Below are 9802 nucleotides of genomic sequence, written 5' to 3'. Positions count from 1 at the left end.
GAGGAGGCGGCGGGCGGCGACGCGTCGAGGAGGAGGTGCGTCGAGGACGAGGCGGCACGTCGAGGAGGAGGCGGCGTGTCGAGCATGCCACCCACCTTGGAGCCGGAACCCTAGGGCGTGCAGGCGTGGTGGACGGAGGGGACGGAGGGGGCGGCGCTCGCGGGGGAGGCGGGGCTCGGGGGGAGGCGGTGCTCGAGGGGGAGGAAGGGGAGAGGAAGCGGCGGGGGCGCGTGGGCGGCGGCTGCGGTGGCGGCGTACGGTTGGGGTCGATCGAGTGGAATCTGGCGAGGGAGGGAGGAAGGACACAGTGCGAGGGCAGTAGGTGGAGTGCGGGGAGGGTTCTAATGGCGCACCACCCCCTCGTGCACCATAAGTACGACTATTCTAATGGCGCACCTCCCCTCGGTGCGCCATTAGAATTTTGTTTTAATCTAGCCCGACTTGTCAGGTTATATACCACCTAACCCTATCTACATTAGACCCCGCCCACTAGCCCGACTGGTCAGCACGCAGCACACACACCAGGAGGTCCTGGGTTCGATTCCCAGGCTCCCCAATATTTTTTTATGCATTTTAAATGCTATTTGATATTTATTTGTGTTGGAGCGAGGGAGGGTTGCGGTGTGTCGTCGGCGGCGGTGGAGCTAGCGGGGGAGGGTGCAGGTGGGATCGAGATGGAGGGGGATCGAGATCGAGATGGAGGGGGAATCGAGATCGAGATGGAGGGGGATCGAGATCAAGTTTCCTCATGAATTCAAAAAGTGCCCATGAAATTTAAAAATATTCATGATATCAAAAAGTGCCTATGAAATACAATCGAGAAATGAAGACTACGATTTAAATACAATCGAACTTAGCTAGCTATTTGTTCACAATCTTCTTGCCCTTCTTTTTCGCAAATGGAGTTCTTCTGTGGAACGGACGTCCTTTAGGTAGGGTGGTCCTGCTTCTTCTTGTGGTGTGTGCTGCTACTTCATCGTCGTTGTCATGTTCGATCTTCGGGTCGCCGTACTTGTCGAAGTCTTGCTCATTGGCTACTCCATCCATTGCGATGATCTTCCTTTGGCCTCTCCTCACGACAACACGACTGGGCTTTGGCGGGTCGGTAATGAAGAAGCATTGGTCCACTTGGGAAGCCGGTACCCATGGCTCATTTTTCGCGGTGACGTTTGCGCCCGCGGTCTTGGATTTGGCTTCGGGTATAACCATGGTGGTGAAATACCGGTCTTCTTTTAGGACGCTCTTGGCCGATCGGACACGGAACATCGGGACCTTCTCTCCAGCGTAGCTCAGCTCCCAGATCTCCTCGATCCTTCCGTAGTATCTGTCCTTGTCGTTGCCGGTGTAGGATTCCATCGTTACCCCGGAGTTCTGATAACCATCGCTCTTCATGTCCTTGTCCTCAGTGTAGAATATGTAGGCGTTGATATCGTACGCCTCATAGGTCATCAGGTTGTGCTCGGCGCCCTGTGACAAGGCGAATATGAGTTGTTCTTCCGCGGAAGAATCCTCATGTAAAGGGTACGACAGAAGCTTCTGCTTGAACCAACGCGTGAAACATGAGTTGTGCTCTTTGAGTATATCTCTGTCCGTCCTCTATTGGCCTCGGTCATTGTACGTCTTCTCAATAAAGGTTTTGTGCTCTACCACCCAAGGATCGACCACGTCTATGTGTTGTAGCGCGACTAGGTTTGCTCTTTCAAAGTCGGCGAGTCGACCCTCGTAGTCGACATGCATTTCGCGGCGACCCTCACGGTGACCCCATCCAGCGAGCCTGCCGAGGTGCCTGTTGACGGGCAGACCAACGGGGTTCTCGATGCATAGATAATTCGTGCAGTAGGAGATGCACTCTTCGGTCAGAAAGCCCCTGGCTATAATTCCCTCTGGACGTGACATGTTCCGAACGTATCCTTTGATGACACCATTCATCCTTTCGAACGGCATCATGTTGTGCAGGAACGTCGGCCCGAGTTGGATGATATCCTCCACGATATGGACCAACAGATGCACCATAACGTCGAAGAATGCGGGTGGGAAGTACATCTCAAGCTCGCATAGTATCACCACGATCTCTTCCTGTAGCCTTCTGAGTTGCCTCACGCCAATCGACTTCCGAGAGATGACGTCGAAAAAGTTGCATAGGCCAAATAGTGTTTCACGGACGTGCGCGTCCATGATCCCACGGATTGCAACTGGAAGTATCTGCGTCATCAGCACGTGACAGTCGTGAGACTTCATCCCGCTGAACTTCTGCTTCGCTGGGTCTAGGTATCTGCTTATCTTCCCCGCGTAACCGTAAGGAAGTTTTACTCCTAGGAGGCAGGTGAAAAGCTGCTCGATCTCCTCCTGACTTAGAGTGAAGCACGCGGGAGGGTAGTCATTTCTGGTCTTCTTGGCCTTTTTGCCTTTGCGACGACTTTCTGTGTCCTGCTTCGCCTCATCATCATCATCATCATCATCATTAGCGTGAAGCTCCTGCCTGATGCCCATTGATTTCAATTCTGCCCTTGCTTTCGGCCCATCTTTGGTCCTCTCTGGCATGTTGAGCAGGGTACCAAGCAGACTCTCGCACACGTTCTTTGTGATATGCATGACATCAAGGCTGTGAGGCACACGGTGGATCTTCCAGTAAGGCAAGTCCCAGAATACATACCTCATTTTCCATACCTTCAGCAGCGGCTCTGGCGCCTTTCGCTTTTTTCCTGGCTCTGGGATCATAAGAAAAATCAACAAAATAGCCATCACAAAAAATATTTTCAACATGATCCACATGCATGCAAAGTTGACACTCTTCCAATGGGATTAACATTAACTAAAGTCATGACCTCTCCAAACCCACTTTTATCAAAAATTTCATAAGATTGAACATTCTCCAAATATGTGGGATCTAAAGTTGACACTCTTCCAAACCCACTTTCAATAATATTGCAAAGACTATTATCAATCTCATATTTATCATGGGGCTTAAATAAATTCTCAAGATCAACAGAAGAATCAGCCCAATCATGATCATTGCAACAAATAGTGGTCGCAAAACTAGCATCCCCAAGCATGAGGTTTTGCATATCATTAACACAATTGACATCAATAGAATTTATAATAACATCATTCTAATCATGCTTTTCATCAAAGGAACTATCAAGTATGGGCGCAACAGCAACGATCTCATGTTTAACATAAGGATCTATAGCAAATTTGTCTTCATAAATATTGGCATCATGGCCACAAGAATAGCAAGCATCATGTTCATCAAGGGATATTTCAATCAAATCATCAGAATCATAATTATCTATGGATTCATGCATATCATTATTTTCTTCCAAAGCAACGGTCATTCTCTCAATAAATCCTTAACATAGGCATTATGAGCATAGTTTACATAGCAATATTTAAGTATGTCGGAATTTTCAGATTTGTAGAGAGTAATATCATACTTTTCAATCAAAGAAGCAACTTCATGAGCACCCTTAAAAATGAAAAATTCTTCAATTTGTTCGATATCATAGTATCTATAAACACCCTTTCCATAAGAAGATAAGATTTCAGTATCATTAAACTCACATAGGTAGGGAAGGTGTTTTTTAGGGTTCTTAGAGCAGCAAGTAAAGTCATAATTTCACAAAGATTCCAAGCATAGCATACCAAACTATTTATTTGATACCATAAGAGCTTCCCCTTTTCAGACAAACGATGACGCACAAAATGAGCATGCTCATCTAAAGATTTCCCATCAACTAGGCTAGTTGGGGTTTCAGCACAAGCGCATAAGGATCAAAGATGATCCAAGTAGAACAATTTAAGTGGATCCATATCAATAGATTTTTAGCAAGCAAAGATGCAAGAAAATAGAAGGCACATGGAAACACAAACAAAGATACATACAGGAAGAAGGCGAACGAAAAAGGGCGAATAAAATGGCAAGGTTGAAGTGGGGGAGAGGAAAACGAGAGGCAAATGGCAAATAATGTAATGCGAGGGATAAGGCTTTGTCATGGGTACTTGGTATGTCTTGACTTGGCGTAGATCTCCCTGGGAACGGCGCCAGAAATGGCTAGTGGCTGGGAGATTGAATCTTGACTTGACTTTGCATAAGCCTCCCCGGCAATGGTGCCAGAAATCCTTCTTGCTACCTCTCGATCATGCGTTGGTTTTCCCTTGAAGAGGAAAGGGTGATGCAGCAAAGCAGCGTTCCCTCAGTTTTTGAGAACCAAGGTATCAATCCAGTAGGAGACTACACGCAAATCGCCTAGTACCTACACAAACAAATAAGAACCATGCAACCAACGCGATAAAGGGGTTGTCAATCCCTTCAGGACCACTTGCAAAAGTGAGATCTGATAGAGATAATATGATAACTATTTTTGGTATTTTTATGATATAGATTGAAAAGTAAAGATTGCAAAATAAACGGCGATAGAAATTGGCTAGTTGACAGAAAATAATATGATGAAAGATAGACTCAGGGGCCATAGGTTTCACTAGTGGCTTCTCTCAAGATAGCATAAGTATTACGGTGGGTGAACAAATTACTGTTGAGCAATTGATAAAAAAGTGCATAGTTATGAGAATATCTAGGCATGATCATGTATATAGGCATCACGTCCGCGACAAGTAGACTGAAACGATTCTGCATCTACTACTATTACTCCAAACATCGACCGCTATCCAGCATGCATCTAGAGTATTAAGTTCATAAGAACAGAGTAACACATTAAGCAAGATGACATGATGTAGAGGGATAAACTCAAGCAATATGATATTAACCCCATCTTTTTATCCTTGATGGAAACAGTACAATAAGTGCCTTGCTGCCCCTGCTGTCAATGGGAAAGGACACCGCAAGATTGAACTCAAATATAAGCACTTCTCCCATTGCAAGAAAGATCAATCTAGTAGGCCAAACCAAACTAATAATTAGAAGAGACTTGAAAAGATAATTAAATCATGCATAAAAGAATTCAGAGAAGAATCAAATATTGTTCATACATAATCCTGATCATAAACCCACAATTCATCGGATCTCAACAAACACACCACAAAAAGAATTACGTCAAATAGAAATCCAAGAGAATCGAGGAGAACTTTGTATTGAGATCCAAAGAGAGAAAAGAAGCCATCTAGCTAATAACTATGGACCCAAAGGTTTGTGGTAAACTACTCACACATCATTAGAGAGGCTATGGTGTTGATGTAGAAGCTGAACATGATCGATTCCCCCTCCGGTGGAGTGTCGGAAAAGGCCCCAAGATGAGATCTCACGGGTACAGAAGGTTGCAGCGGTGGAAATAGGGTTTCTGGTGCTCCTGGATGTTTTCAGTGTATATGGGTATATATAGGAGGAAGAAGTAGCTCGGTGGAGCTGCGAGGGGCCCACGAGGGTGGGGGCGCGCCTACCCCCCTGGGCGCGCCCTACTACCTCATGGCTTCCTCGCTTCTTTCTTGAGGTCCACTCCAAGTCCCGTGGATCACGTTTGTTCCAAAAATAACTCTCCCGAAGGTTTCATTCCGTTTGGACTCCGTTTGATATTCCTTTTCTGCGGAACACTGAAATAGGCAAAAAAAACAGCAATTTGCACTGGGCCTTCGGTTAATAGGTTAGTCCCAAAAATAATATAAAAGTGTATAATAAAGCCCATTAAACATCCAAAACAGATAATATAATAGCATGGAACAATCAAAAATTATAGATACGTTGGAGTCGTATCAGGAAGGCATCTATGAACGTCGCGTTAGAGTCAATGAGCATCTCGAAGGGCGGGTCGGTGGAGCCGACAGACTCCAGGTCAGAAGCAGGCTCGTCGGCGATGCAGAGCTTGTCGAGGAGGTCGATGAAGAGCTCTCGGAGATGGCCGCTACCACATTGGGCACGGGCTCGTCAGAGAGGCTGATCCCGCCGATGAGATCAGCGAGGCGGCTTGCGGCGCATGCGGCTTCCACGTCGCGGAGCGTGTCGATGCTAATGCGATCAGGCGTGCCGGGCTGGCTGCGCTCGCCAGGAGGAAGAGGGTTCCCGTCCAGAACATTATTCTAGACGACGATGCATGTAGCCCCACTCTGGGCGCCAAATGTCGGGGATATCTAGCGACATATGCCAGGGGGTGGCTTATCATGGATGGGGATAGGAGTACGTCGCCTGGTCCTAGAACAGGGGTGAGCGAGATCTCGAACGCCTACGAGTCTTACCCAGGTTTGGGGCTCTCCGTGGAGATAACACCCCTAGTTCTGCTCTGTGGGGTCTCCGCATGATGACTATCGTAAATAGAATGGCTACAATAGTCCTCATTGAGCTGTTCGGCTGGAGGATGAAGAAGGGCAAGGCTAGCTCTATCTCCTCTCTCCATGCGTGTGTATGTTGGCTAAGGTTATGAACTCTTTGCATGGGTGAGCCTGGGGGGTTTATATAGGCCTACCCCCTTAGGGGTACAATGGTAATCTGGCCGTGTGTAGGACCCGGCCGTCAGTGTCCCTGGGCGTCGGCTTTTTCACCGGCTGCTGGGCCCACCACTTGGTGGGTCCCGCTGGTTGTCGTGAACTTGGCCAACAGGTAGGGCCCGCCGCCTGCGGGCCATGTTGACTGCTTTATACTGTAGCCTTGCCCTTGATAACGGAGGCTTTGTCGGGGGGCACATGGCTACAGTCCCGCCGCCTGGCGGGCGCTCACTATAGCCACGCTCCATCTCATCATATTAATCGTACATAGACTCCAAGGGGAGGGAGGGCCGCCTGTTAGGAGTCGACCCGCTCTTGATGCTGCCTGCTCGGGTTTCGCTGTTTTCTAGTGGCTCACGGACAGGTAGGGCCCGCCTTCTGCGTATCGTACGGAGCACCCATCGTGGGAGCATGGCTCCCGCTGACGTAGGTGGTGTCATGGGCTGCGTGGCGACAGTGCCGCTCCGGGTGAGGGGTGTCTGCTTGGTACACCCGTATTGTGGCCACATTTGCCCTGGATTCGGGGGTGGCAGGTAGTACTGTAGCCATGCACCGTCTCGTCATAGTAAATGGGTGGAAACTTTGATGGGACGCAGGGCCGCCTGCTAGATGCCGGCTCTCTGGGGCCACTTGTTGGGAGCGCGCCATCTTCTGGCAGCCAGCCCATTGGACCAGCCGGCCCAAGGAGTCGGCCTTTCGCCCGAAATGTGTGAGGGGTGTAGCTAGCCCCGGTGTCTTGGAATACTATGGGGTGACGATGAGGCTGCCCGTGGTCAATGCCTCCGACACTGTTGGTGGTGTTCTAGGACAAAGAGTTGATAAGAAGTTAATTGTTATTCATTATGCTAGTAAAACTCTAGACAGTGCCCAAAGAAATTATGCCACTACTGAAAAGGTATTTTTAGCAATCGTGTTTGCTTGTGACAAATTTAGATCTCATATTGTTGATTCTAAAGTTACTGTTCACACCGATCATGCTCCTATTAAATATCTTATGGAAAAGAAAGATGCTAAACCTAGACTCATTAGATTGGTTCTCTTGCTTTAGGAATTTGATTTACGTATCACTGATAGGAAAGGAAGTCAGAACCCCGTAGCAGATAACTTGTCTAGGTTAGAAAATATTCTTGATGACCCACAACCTATTAATGGTAGTTTTTCTGATGAGCAACTAGCTGCAATAAATGTTTCCCATAATACTCCTTGTTATCCTGACTATGCTAACTACATTGTTGCTAAATATATACCACCTAGTTTCACATACCAGCAAAAGAAAAAATTCTTTTATGATTTAGACATTACTTTTGGGATGATCCACATCTTTATAAAGAAGGAGTAGATGGTATTATTAGACATTGTGTACCTGAGCATGAACAGGGACAAATCTTATGGAAATGTCACTCCGAAGCTCATGGAGGGCATCATGCGAGAGATAGAACTCCTCATAAGGTATTGCAATCTGGTTTTTATTGGCCTACTCTCTTCAAGGATGCCCGTAATTTTGTTTTATCTTGTGATGAATGTCGAAGAATTGGTAACATCGGTAAGCGTCAAGAAATGCCTATGAATTATTTACTTGTTGTTGAACCATTTGATGTTTGGGGTTTTGATTATATGGGACCTTTTCCTTCGTCCAATGGGTATGCACATATTTTGGTTGTTGTTGATTATGTCACTAAGTGGGTAGAAGCTATTCCAACTAGTAGTGCTGATCACAACACCTTTATTAAAATTCTTAAGGAAGTTATTTTCTCGATGTTTGGAGTCCCTAGATGCTTAATGACTGATGGTGGTTCACACTTCATTCACGGTGCTTTCCGTAAAATGCTTGCCATGTATGATGTTAACCATAGAATTGCATCACCCTATCATCCTCAATCTAGTGGTCAAGTTGAACTTAGCAATTGCTAAATAAAACTAATATTACAGAAAACTATTAATAGGCCCCGAAAGAATTGGTCTAAGAAATTAGATGATGCACTTTGGGCTTATAGAACAGCTTATAAAAATCCTATGGGTATGTCTCCGTATAAAATGGTTTATGGCAAAGCTTGTCATTTGCCTCTTGAGTTAGAACATAAGCTTATTGGGCAATTAAAGAACTTAACTATGATTTTAAAATTGCCGGTGAATGGAGAACCCAGGCTTATGAAAATGCCAAGTTATTTAAAGAAAAAGTTAAAATTTGGCATGATAAAAGGATCCAAATATGGGAATTCAAAGTTGGAGAATATGTTCTTTTGTACAACTCTCGTTTCAGATTCTTTGCAGGAAAACTTTTGTCCAAATGGGAAGGACCCTATGTCATCGAGGAGGTTTATCGATCTGGAGCAGTCAAAATAAAAAATGCCGAAGGTACTAACCCAAAGGTTGTCAATGGGCAAAGAATACTCCCCCTAAAAAATGGTCAAAGAATAAAACATTGTATCTCAGGTACGCCCATTAATATTGAAAGCAATATTATCCAAACCATGACACCTGATGAGTATATAAAGGAGACCTTCCGGAACATTCCAGAATAAAAAAAGAGGAGGTACGTGATACAGTAAGTAAAGGGACTCCAAAAAATGCGCAAATATTTTTTTTCAGTTTTGGAATATAACAAAAGTTAGGAAAATAAGAAACAACCAGGAAGGCAACCCTAGTGGGCACAAGACACCAGGGCGCGCCAGGGCCCCCTGGCGCACCTAGGTGGGTTTTGCCCACCTCGGTTACCTTTCGTACTCCATTTTTCTTCCTGTTTGCTTGTTTATGAAGATAAAAATCTTTATATACCCCCCTGAACATACTGGCCTCCGTATCACGGAGAAATATTATGTTCTTCTTTCTTGCTGTTTTCTGTCAGATCTGTCAAGCCAGGCATCATGTCTTCTCCCTCCTCCAACAACGTAGAAGAAGATGGTGTTGGGTAACGTAGTAATAATTCAAAAAAATTCCTACGTGTCACAAAGATCAATCTAGGAGATGCTAGCAACGAGAGAGAGGGAGTGCATCTTCATTCCCTTGAAGATCGCTAAGCGGAAGCGTTACAAGAACGCGGTTGATGGAGTCGTACTCGCGGCGACTCAAATTGCGGAAGATCCGATCTAGCGCCGAACGGACAGCGCCTCCGCGTTCAACACACGTACAGCCCGGGGACGTATCCTCATTGTTGATCCAGCAAGGGGAGAGGAGAAGTTGAGGGAGAGCTCCGGCAGCACGACAGCGTGGTGGTGGAGCTTGTGGTTCTCCTACAGGGCTTCGCCAAGCACTACGGAGCAGGAGGAGGAGTTGGAGGAGGGAGGGGCTGTGCCTTGGAAGGGGAATGGCAGCCCTCCCACCCCCCACTATTTATAGGATGGAAGGGAAGAGGGGGACGGCCCCTCCAGATGCA

The sequence above is a fragment of the Triticum aestivum genome, chromosome 3B (assembly GCF_018294505.1).
Source record: "Triticum aestivum cultivar Chinese Spring chromosome 3B, IWGSC CS RefSeq v2.1, whole genome shotgun sequence".
In the NCBI taxonomy this organism is placed as follows: domain Eukaryota; kingdom Viridiplantae; phylum Streptophyta; class Magnoliopsida; order Poales; family Poaceae; genus Triticum; species Triticum aestivum.
Note: the sequence above shows the minus strand (reverse complement) of the source record.